This window comes from Spermophilus citellus (genome assembly GCF_964194105.1).
Source record: "Spermophilus citellus genome assembly, chromosome: 1".
NCBI classification, from domain to species: domain Eukaryota; kingdom Metazoa; phylum Chordata; class Mammalia; order Rodentia; family Sciuridae; genus Spermophilus; species Spermophilus citellus.
The window spans coordinates 74,892,914-74,905,237 of NC_138182.1; the positions used below are offsets into that span (position 1 = coordinate 74,892,914).

The 12,324-nt window shown below is 33.8% G+C and overlaps 1 protein-coding gene across 6 annotated transcripts in view; it reads right to left on the reverse strand.

Moving 5' to 3' along the window:
• IFT88 (intraflagellar transport 88) overlaps window positions 1–12,324 on the reverse strand; it is a 265,457-nt gene that overhangs the window by 87,155 nt on the left and 165,978 nt on the right. The gene's annotated exons all lie outside the window — the stretch shown is intronic.

Genomic DNA, 12,324 nt, shown 5'->3' on the forward strand with positions numbered 1-12,324 from the left:
TGACCTTATTTTTTAAAATTAATTTTTATTTATATGTGACAGCAGGTGCATTACAATTCTTATTACACATATATAGCACAATTTTTCATATCTCTGATTGTATACAAAGTATATTCACACCAATTAGTGTCTTCATACATATACTTTGGATAATAATATCCATCACATGACCTTATTTACCTTATTTTTAAAACAGAATAACTGAGGTATGGGAGGTATTGAGGAGATGTTGGCTAAAGGACACAAATTTCAAGTAGAAGGAGGAATATGTCCAAGAGATCTATTGTACATCATAGTGACTATCATTAATAAAACATATTGAATACTTGAAGACTGCTGAGATTTTAAGTGTTCTTAACACACACAGAAATATATGAGGTCACGCATGTATTAAATGACTTGATTTAAACATTCTACAATGTATACATTATCAAAACATCATGTTGGGTTGGGCACGGTGGCACACACATATAATCCCAGCCACTTGGGAGGTTGAGACAGGAGGTTCTCAAGTTCAATGCCAGCCTGAACAATGGCAAGGCACTTAGCAACTCAATGAGACTCTATGTCTAAATAATAATTCAAGAATGTAGGGGTGAGATTCTACAACAGCCTAGGGAAAGATATTCCAGAGATACCTGAGCTCAGTTTGAAGGACAAGTATGAAATGATTTAAGGAGAAAAAAAGACATTCTAGGTAGAGGGAATAACATGTCTAAAGATGTGAAGATAAGAAAACTGGAACAATTTAAAGAGTAGATTCAATCACCATACCTGGATTAGACAAGATGCTTATGAAAAAGTGGGAAAAAAAGGTCTGAGAAGTAGGCAGATGCCATATAATACAAAATCTGTATGGTAAACTAAGGAATATGTACCATACTCTGAAAGTCCCAGGGAACCACTAAGGGTTGTAAGCATGTGAGTGATTGTATAAATTCTAGAAAAATCACTTCAATAGGAACCACAGGGAGCAGAGCTAGGAGATAGCCAAAATAGTAGGCCATAACCTATGAAAAAATAATGAAATTTTGAACTAATACAGAATATAGAAATAAAAAGGAGGTCATTTTGAAAGATGGTAAGGTGATATAATGAGAAGTAGTTGATGGTCAGATACAGGAAGTGAGACAGAGGACATAAAGGAATCTAAAGTGATGGTCTAGATTTTTGTGTTATGCAATTGGTTAGCTGGTAACACTATTTATCTCGACAATATATAATGGGATCATGTTTAGGGTATAGGAGAAGATGTGCTTAGGATTGAAAATGATGAATTTACAGTGCATAAAGAACATTAAAGAGGACAGTCCAATTGTCAGATGTGTAAGCCCATAATATAATACAGTCTTCTAAAATAAATGACTGGGATTTGGCAACATATTAGCGACAGAGACATGGGTGTTAAAATGAAAACTATTTTTCTACTCACACTTCTGATAACAAATGTGTGGAGATTTCCCCTACACCAGTCAATTTTCCAATTCTCTAAAAATATCAACTGTTTTGTAATTTAATCCAATTCTGCCATTAATTTAACCAATTGCATTTAAGGGCTCAGTTACACAAGACTGGACTTCAATTCATATATCAATCACAAGCAGCAAGTTTCCACACTCTCACCTGGTTATAAACTAGAGGTTCCCATGACCCTTCTTAAGTTCACAGATTTTAATGGTTCATAGAATGTAACTATTACCAGTTGTTTACAAAAACTATAAAAGATTCAGATAAAGAGTGAGATGAAGAGGTACATAGGTCAAGGTCTGAAAGTGTTCTTAGCACCTAAGCTTCTGTATTTGGAGATATTTGGAGTTTGCCACCCTTCCAGAATGTAGATATCTTCACTAACCTGGAAGCTCTCTAAACCCTCTCAGTCATAAGTTTTATAGAGATCCCATTACACAGACACAATTTATTAAATCACTGGCCATTAGTGTTTAACTTAATCTCCAACCTTTTTCCTTAGAGATGTGGGAAGGAAAGTTCCAATCCTTAAATCACATGATTCTCTGGCAACTAGACCTTACCTTAGGCTCTGTGGAGTTTTCAGCCAATCAGTTATCTCATTAACACAAGGAAAACAAAAAAACAAAAATGAATCACATGCTAGTGATTTCAAGGGTTTTAGAAGCTTTTGTGACAGGAAAGATAACTTTTGTTATCTTATAACAAAAGATTTTACTATCATTCAGGAGTATTGCTCAGGAATTTACAAGAGTTTTAGTGCTTTGAGTCAGGAACTACGGGAAGATATATATATATATACAGTGACATAATAAATTTCACAGGTATGGACCAGACCATCTGGGGTAAGTAGAGAGGAGTGAGAAGTGAGAAGGCTGACAGTCAGAGAAACAAAACTTCCGTGTGGCCAGAAGAGGAAGAATGGCTGAAGTAGTCTGATGAAAAATGATCAGAGGCATAACAACCAGATGGGTATAGTATCACAGTAAGAGGAGAAGAGTGGTTCAATAACAAAAGAAATACCAACAAATCAAATGCCTCAAAAGTAAACACATCATGCTCTTCTCCCTACTTTCATCAACTGGGGTTCTATAAAGAATTAAGTCCTATGGAAAATTATTTGAATTACTTTTTCTCATTTTTTTTTCCTAAGGAGAGTACTTAAATTCTACTGTTGTTGTGCATAAGGTTCCTCAGAAACTTAGAGCTGAATTATTTTGAGGAACATATATCATCTGGATCTTTATCTTTCCTCTACTTAGAATATCTTCTCTCCCTGCTGTTTTTATCTTTACTAATTCTTCAGCTCTCAATCCAAATATCATTTAATCTGGGAAGCCTTCCATAACACTACTCTATACTGGGGACTCCTACTATGTAATCTCACAACAGCCTAAAAAGCACAACTTGTTATGTTAGTATAACATAGCATTTAGATTGCTTTGTTATTGCTAACAAATACAAAAAACCAAAAAACAAAAAACTTAACACCAAAAAAAACCACAAATAACCAATCAATAAATGGGCAAAGGAAATGAACAGACACTTCACAGAAGAAATACAATCAATCAACAAATATATAAAAAAATGTTTAACATCTCTAGCAATTTAGAGAAATGCAAATCAAACTACTAAGATTTTTTCTCACTCCAGTCAGAACAGCAATTATCTAGAATACATGCGACAACAAACGTTGGTGAGGATGTGGGGAAAAAGGTACACTCATACCTTGCTGGTGTGACTGCAAATTGGTGCAACCACTATGGAAAATAGTATGGAGATTCTTCAGAAAACAGACCCATACACAGTCACTTGATATATGCCAAAGATGGTATTACAGTATAATGGGAAAAGCATAATCTTTTGATGCTGAGTCAAATGGATAGCCCTAGTAAAAAGAGCAGAGGGAAAAAGAAAGATCTTTCCCTACTTCATGCCATACTAAAAAAAAAAAAGAAAGAAAAAAAAAGAGAAAAACCCACGTGGATCATCTATCTAAATTTGAAAGGTAAAATTTCTATAAGAAAACATTGGAAAATATTTTCATAAAGTTGGGGTATGCAAAAGTGTCCTAAAAAGGATACACTAAGCAAACAACAACAAAAACAACAAGGAAACAAAAGGGAAAAAAATGAGGGTGAGTGTTGAATGGAACTTTAGAAAAAATAGGTACTTGTATGATAAATATAATGTGAAATTAATCAATGGTATATAGGAACACAATTGATTTATGGGTGTTAATTTTGCATCCTGTTACTTTGCTGAATTCATTTATGAGTTCTAGAAGTTTTCTGGTGGAGTTTTTTGGATCTTCTAAATATAAGATCATATCATTGGCAAAAAGAGATAGTTTGAGCTCTTCTTTTTCTATTCATATCTCTTTAATTTCTTTCTTTTGCCTAATTGCTTGGGCTAGAGTTTCAAGGACTATATTGAATAGAAGTGGTAAAAAAGAGTATCCTTGTCTTGTTCCTGTTTTAGAGGGAATCCTTCTAGTTTTTCTGTTTAGAATGATATTGACCTTCAGTTTGTCATATATAGCTTTACAACATTGAGGTATGTTCCTATTATACCTAGTTCCTCTAGTGTTTTAAACATAAATGGATGTATGGAGATTGTTCAAAAAACTAGGAATGAAACCACCATTTGACCCATTTATACTACTCCTTGGTATATATTCAAAGGATTTAAAATCAGCATACTACATTGACACAACATATCAATGTTTACAGCATCATAATTCACAACAGCTAAGCTGTGGAAACAATCTAGATGCCCATCAACAGATGAATGGATAAAGAAAATGTGGTTCCTATATACAAGAGAGTATTACTCCCCATAAAGAAGAAAACTTTATATGACATTTTGCCGGTGAAAGTATGGATCTGGAGACTATCATGCTAAGTGAATAAGTCAAACCCCAAAAAACCAAAAGTCAAATGTTCTGATATAAGAACGCTAACCTACAAAAAGATGGGGAGAGGAGGAATAGTTCAGTGGATTAGATGAAGGGGAATAAAGGGAAGAGAGGGAGGATAGAAATAGGAAAGACAGTGGAATAGCTCTGATATGACTTTCCTATATACATATATGAGAATCTCAACATTGTGTTACATCCACAAAACTGAGATCCTAATTAGAACAAGATATATTCCATTTTTGTATAAATATATTAAAATAGATTCTAATTAAAAGGGACAAATAAAAAAAACTTTATAGATAATTGTTATGTCCATTTTATCTATATTATGCTTTAAATGTAGACCAGATTTTTGTTTTGTTTTTTTTTGTACCAGGGATTGAACTCAGGAGCACTTGACCACTGAGCCATATCCTCAGCCCTATTTTATATTTTATTTAGAGACAGGGTCTCACCAAGTTGCTTAGCGCTTCACTTTTGCTGAGGCTGGTTTTTTGAACTTCTGATCTTCCTGTCTCAGCCTCCTGAGCCACTGGGATTATAGGCGTGTGCCAGCATGCCTGGCTGTAGGCCAGTTTTTTACAGCTAAAAGAAAAATGTAATCATGTATACTATCATGTTTCATATTATCACAATAAATTTGGAATAAAAATCATGGCAAACCTTGGGTACTGGATTATGAGAAAGCAGAGTTGGTAATAAATAACTTATAAAAAGCATGTTTTATAGGTTAAAAGTACAAATTGCCACAATGTCCTGTAAAATTAAAATGGATAAACTGCAATATATTAACATCATGAACCATAACACAGCAATGAACAAACCACAGCTACCTGCAAGGATATGTATGTCTTGTAAAGAAAACATATGAAAAAAATATGTACAATAAGATTCATTATATATAATGTTTTTTAAAACTAGCAAAATTAAATGATGGTGTCAAGTATGTCTGTTTAGGAGGTTAAAGTATGAAGAAAAGCAAGGAAGTGATTAACAATGAAGTTGAGACAATGTCACCTTTCAGAGTAGGAAGTGCAGTGACCCAAATCAGGATCTTCTAGGTACTGACAATGTTCTATCTTTAAATTTTATTTATTAAGCTATACAGTGGTCACACTGTTTTATCACTGTATTTTGTGATACAACACTAAGCTGATGTTACTGTTTGTGTTTGTCAGCTTTTGGTTGCTGTGACCCAACCAGAACAACTAAGAGGAGGAAAAGTTTATTTTGTTTTATGATTTCATAGGTTCAGTTCATGGTAGGTCAGTTTGATTGCTGTGGGCTGGAGATAAGGCTGAACTTCAAGATAAAGGATAGGTGCTCAGCTCATTACAGCCAAAAAGTAGTGAAAGGGTAGAAAAGGGGCCACAGGGAAGAAGCACCACTCCAGAGCATGCCCCAATTTGCCTATAGGTACCACCCAGTCCATTCAACTAGGATGGACTAATTAGGTTGCTGTTCTCATAATCTAATTTTGTACCTCTGATTATTCCTGCATTAACACAGGGGCTTTTTTTTATTCTTTTTTTGGGGGAGCAGGGGGCAGGGTGATGGTGCTGGGGATTGAACTCAGGGACACTCAACCACTGAGCCACATCCCCAGTCCTATCTATTTTTGTATTTTATTTAGAGACAGGCACTTACTGAGTTGCTCAACATCTCACTTTTGCTGAGGCTGCCTCTGAACTTGCGATCCTCCTGCCTCAGCCTCGCAAGCTGCCAGTATTATAGGCATGCACCACCTCGATCAGCTAACACAAGAGGTTTTGGGGGATATCTCATTTCTAAACCATATACTGTTTTGTATAATTTTTATTTTTTTTTTAAGCAGAATCCCACCGTGTTGCCCAGGCTCAAGGGATCCTTTCTCCTAAGCCTGCTGAGTAGTTGGAACTATGAAAATAGCATCCAGCTATGCTATTTTATTTATTTATTTTATTTTGTTATATATGACAGCAGTATGCATTACAATTCATATTCACATACAGAGCACAATTTTTCACGTATCTGGTTGTACGTTTGTGTTTTCATACATGTACTTAGAGGAATGATGGCCCATCCCATTCCACTATCTTTTCTACCCCCATGCCGCCTCCATTCCCCTCCTTCCCCTTTGCCCTATCTATAGTCCATCTAATCCTCCCATGCTCTTTCTCCCAAACACATTATGAACAGCATACTTAAATCAGAGAAAATATTTGTCATTTTGTTTTTGGGGATTGGTTAACTTCACTTAGCATTATATTCTCCAACTCCATCATTTACCTACAAGTGCCATTATTTTATTCTCTTCTAATGCTGAGTAATATTCCATTGTATATATATATACCACATTTTCTGTATCCATTCATCTACTGAAGGGCATCTAGGTTGGTTCCACAGTTTAGCTATTGTAAATTGTGCTGCTATAAACATTGATGTGCCTGTGTCTCTGTAGTATGCTGTTTTTAAGTCCTTTGGGCATAGACCGAGGAGTGGGATAGCTGGGTCAAATGGTGGTTCCATTCCCAGTTATCCAAGAAATCTACATACTGTTTTCCATATTGGCTGCACCAGCAATGAATGTATGAGTGTGCCTTTTCCCCCATATCCTCACCAACATTTATTGTTGTTTATATTCTTAATAGCTGGCATGCTGAGATGAAATCTTAGAGCAATTTTGATTTGCATTTCTCTAATTCCTAGAGATGTTGAGCATTTTTTCATATATTTGTTGACTGATTCTATCTTTTTCTGAGAAGTGTCTGTCCATTTATTGATTGGGTTATTTGTTTTTTTGGTATTAAGATTTTTGAGTTCTTTATATATCCTAGAGATTAGTGCTCTATGTGCACATCCAGCTGTTTTGTATAATTTTTGTGTGTGCTTTATATTTCACTAAAAAAAGGTTTAAAATAATTTAATTATATAACAGAAATATAGTAAGAATGCCAGAAAATTTATAGTGAAAATCACAAATAATTTCAGGACTGACTTTTCCCTTCTGTTTCTCAATAAAACAATTGGATTTCAATGAGTTTCCAAACCTGGCAGCATATTATCAAAGAGCACTGAAAAAGAGGTTTTTCCTGTCCCATTCAAGACTGAAATTTTTACTTTTAATGATTTCCTTAGTCAATGGAATTCCAAAATTATTGACATGGTACAATTCATGGTACTATTCATGTGTTTGATACATATCACAGAACCCATAGGATATTCATGAGTCTTAACACCTGGAATTTCTAGAGTACAGACTGGGCCTTAGAATTTTTTGACTCCTCTGATGATTTTAATATTCAGCCAAGGGTGGTATCACTGGTAAAGAGAATACTGCATGTATCAGAATCACTTGGTGGGGAGTTGATAAAAATGCAAGTGCTCACTCCTGATTTCAGAATCCTGACTATGGTGGGAAGAGAATAGGAGAACTTGATAATAATCTGTACTTCTTTGTTGATTTGTTTGTTTTGCAGATACAATCCAGGGTCTTGCCCATGCTAAGCATGTACCCCAGGTACTACCTATACTTTTAAAAAGTAACCAGGTCATTTCCAATGAATACAAAGTTTAATAATACTGACCTAAACTAACTGTCTTTAGTCAAGTTTACATTTCTTAGCTACAAAAAGGCAATGATTATGCTTACCTCCCTGAGTTAAAGTATAAAGGAATACTAATAAACAATCTAAAATAGCATTGTGGTCATTAAATTTAAGCTGAATTAAAATATTTTATGCCACAATTTAAGGCATGAACTTGATATCAGGCTTGCTTACATGCTCATTGAAAACTGGCCTAGAGAAAATTAATGACTTTGTCTTTAGAAAAATGTCTATAAAATTTCTGGCTTTTTGACTAATTTATTAATATCAACTAGGTTTTGAAAGCTGTATATCTGCAGATTTCAACAGGATGAAATAGTCAATAGTCAGTAAAACATTAGCAAGCACTTTTTCTTATGGATCCATTACCAAGATGAAAAATTTAAACCAACGTGGGGATGTAAATCTATAGTCCCAGCTAATCGTGAGGCGGAAGCAGAATTGTTTTAAGCTTAGGAATTTGGGGCCAGTCTGGGTAACATAGAAAGACCTGTTCTTGAAAAACAAATTTTTTTTTTTAAAATGGAAAACAACTTCCAAAAGCTAGATCTGAATAAAGAGAAAATAATCTTTCAACTTCAAAACTGTGTCACTTTAATTGAATAATTTTAAAATATAAAAATAAAACTGTCTAATGGGCTCAGAAGATTCTACATTGGCTTTTTTCATATTGAAAATATAATTTAAGAATTATCTAAACAGATTAGAAATCAGATGGCTTTATGGGGATACAGCGCATTTGTAGAGTGCTTGCTCACATGCAAGTTTCAATCCTCAGCATTATAAAAAAAAAAAATCAGATGGCTTAATTTAAATCTTTTGCTTGTTTAATTTCAAATCTTAAAAGTTCTCCAAACATCAAACAGATGTTATTTATGTCTTAGAATGTCTGTTCCTCAATCCTCTGCAATTTATATGAAAAAAGCAGACAAAGAGAATGTATGACACTTACTTATAAGTAGTCATTACATTATGAAATATTTTTCTACATGTATGTATTCTTTAACCTCAGTCAGAAGCTCTGATGTTGCCTGCAAAGAGCAAAGAGCACTGTCTAGTATTTTAAAACACATATCTGTACATATATTTCTGTGCTTAGTTTAATATATATATGGGCATCATTTTCAACATGTATGTATACAAAATAGGCACATATATTCATATATACATACACAATTATTGCAATTTATGAAAAAATTATATAAGGAAATTCTATGAATATACAAACATCTTTCTTCAAAGTTCCTAAAAATGAAATTTGCACTTCACTTTTCAGTTATCTAAGATTTGGCAAATATTTTGAAAAGTTGCCAGGTCCAAAGAAATGGATGCCTGTATAATTAACACATAAGGAAATAAGACATCTTAGGTTGCAAATGAAATCTTGAAAATTCCTTTGAATTTTAATAATCATGATAAGAATTAAGATCACTATGCTCTTTGGCTAAAACAAACATTTTAAAATGTTGATCCAGGATAAAGTAATATGTGAGGGTAAATCTGGAAGCTCAGTAAAAGAATGGATGGTTAAGTCTTAGATTCCTTCTTTCATTGTATTAGCATCCATATAAAAAAAAACTGGAAATTTAAATAGATGCCAATATGTTCACTTTCTATTTCATAATAGCCATTTGTCAATGTTTGTTAAGCAAGCCTATCATTCTTTTTTTAAATATAACACTATCGTTTTACAACAGGAAAATATTCAAGTGAAAGCATATGCTTTGGCTTGATGCAGGGTCATTAGGTTAAAAAACCCTAATGTTCTACTTGAATATATTAGAAAGTAAAAGTAAGATTATACATGAGTAGAATCACCTAGTCTGTCCAGATCTTAGATCTGATATGACAAAAGCAATTACCCTTGGAAGTTAAAACTTTTATTTAATGGAAAATTTCAGTCTTAACTGGTTGGCATTTTAACAAATATTCAATATTTCACTTAAAAACTAACTGCTAGATTGCAAAGATGAGTATTATCATTTTTTAAATATAAAAACATTCAAAACTTAAATATATACTCTTATAAATATTAAGATAACTTAGTTTATACTTTGTAAAACAAATAATGTTTACCATTCACAATAAAGATATGACTAAAAGAGCAGAGTTAATTTATTGTGAGGTGGTTGTCCCAAAATCAAGAAGATCTTAGATGACAACCAAAATTTAGTGTGTGCAAAAATAGATCTAGCTATTCCCCATTACCATGGTTGGTGAAAAGAAAATGCATGTGGAGTCCTGTACACAGATACAATGACACATTTTAAGGGACTCATTTATAAACTAGGTGGACAACCAGTCTGGCAGAAAATCAAATATGAATATATAAACATTCTATCTGAAGTGGGTAAAGGAATTGGAACTGCTTATCCAGAAAGAACAAAGATTTGGAAGAAAGCCCTCCATCACAATTAACAATAGGCAAGACTGTGACTCAAAAGGGGAGCAGACATAGACATTCATGGCTCACTTCTTCCCGGACTCCCACTTAAAATGACAGGAAAAGAAATAAGAGTGTTGAAACTCTACAACAAAGATCATGGCAGGAGGGGGACATGAGCAAATATAATTTATAGACTAATAGAAAAAAGATAAAGGTGTGCTTGTATGTAAATAGAACAAAGGAAGATAGTTACACTAAGAAAGATTCCACAGAAGTGTGTTGACTGCCCCCACAGATTTGAGGTGAGGTTGTGGATTCAGGGACTAACCCATGAAAGGCCCCAGTGGCAGAGATCAGGCTGACCACAGGTCTGTTACAGAACTACTGATCACTCCATCTGTGTGGTGGTGAAGCCTACAGGTGCTCCTCACACTCCACAACAACAAAGGAACAACCAGAAGAAAGAAGGTATGCTTGGAAATATTAATATGTAAAAAAAAAAAAAATTTAAAGTAAAAATAAAACAATTAAATTGGAGAGTTGGATCAAAAAGTGAAGGTGTCTCCCAGAAAGCAAAGAAAACCACAGACAGAAAAATACTGTATCAAAGAACATAAGTTATAAGAACTTCTAAAATCCAATTAATAGAAATTCATAACTGGAGAAGGGAGTAAATTGTAAAATAATTGATAAAATAATATTTTTTCAAGTTGAAATATAAGAGGGGTCATGGAATGCTTAGGAGAAAGAAACACAAATTTAAAATGTGGTTGTATAATTTCAAAATAACAAGTTAAGGAGAAAATTATAAACATCTTCAGAAAAAAATGTAGAGTAAAAACAAATAACAAGGATGTGACCAACATTAGTATCCTAGTCAGCAACAATGCTAGTTAACGAATGGGTCACTGTTTTTAAAGTCCTGAAAGAAGATATACAAGTTATGACCTAGTTATACCTGATCTATCAAGAATGATGACAGAATTAGACCCACACAGAAAGACATTAGGGGGTTAATTGGGGATGAAATTAAGAGAAGAAAATAAAGCTGTTAACTGAGATAGAGGGTCCAGATCAGAAGAGAAATGAAGGCAAGCCCCAAGATAGCATTTAACACCAAGCCAAGCCAACAACCATCTTGTAGAAACTAGAGCAGAGAAAGATTCTTGGAAGGAAAAACACCAGAAAAACCAGACTCTACAAAAGGAACAAAGAATGTAAAAGAAAGACATGCAATTGGAAACACAGTAAAAACAAATGTTATGGGCCAAATTAAAGCTGCCCGTGCAAATTAAAACAGGAAGATCATGAACTCTAGAAACAGAATAGATTCCAAGGGATAAACAGCATGGGTAAGAAGCTGAAAGACGATGAAAATATAACAAAGAAAGGCTATTTTATTCTATCAATAAGAACTATGGAGAGTAACTAGAAAATTAGAGCCATAATTCTTCCATACTGACCTGATATTTTAACCACATATAGACATCAGAGATAAACTCTGTATTTGTTCATTCATGAGAGGCAAATTTGGATTCAATATGAGGAATAATGTTATAAACCTTTATTAAAGATGTTAGAAAGTAAAGCAAATGAATCAAAACACCAGAAGAATCCAAGCAGAAATTAAATGATCACCTAGATGAGACTCTATAAAAGAAGACAGCAGATTCAACCACATGCTCATTCAACAAATGACTGGAGCTTTCCTAAATCTAAAACACTTCACTACTCACTACTTACTGGGAAATATATTATTATAACAGGAAACAACAGCCTTTTTAGATGTGAGAGCTATTACTCAGGATGAAAAGTTTACTACTAACAAAGCAGAAAAAAAGTAAAAAGAAAGAAGACACAAGCTGGAATTTATACAACGGAAGAAATCCTAAGAAATGGTAGGTAGTTCATTTGCCCTAAATTCACTTAATTTGTGAAATAACATGAACAAATAGAAAACTTCA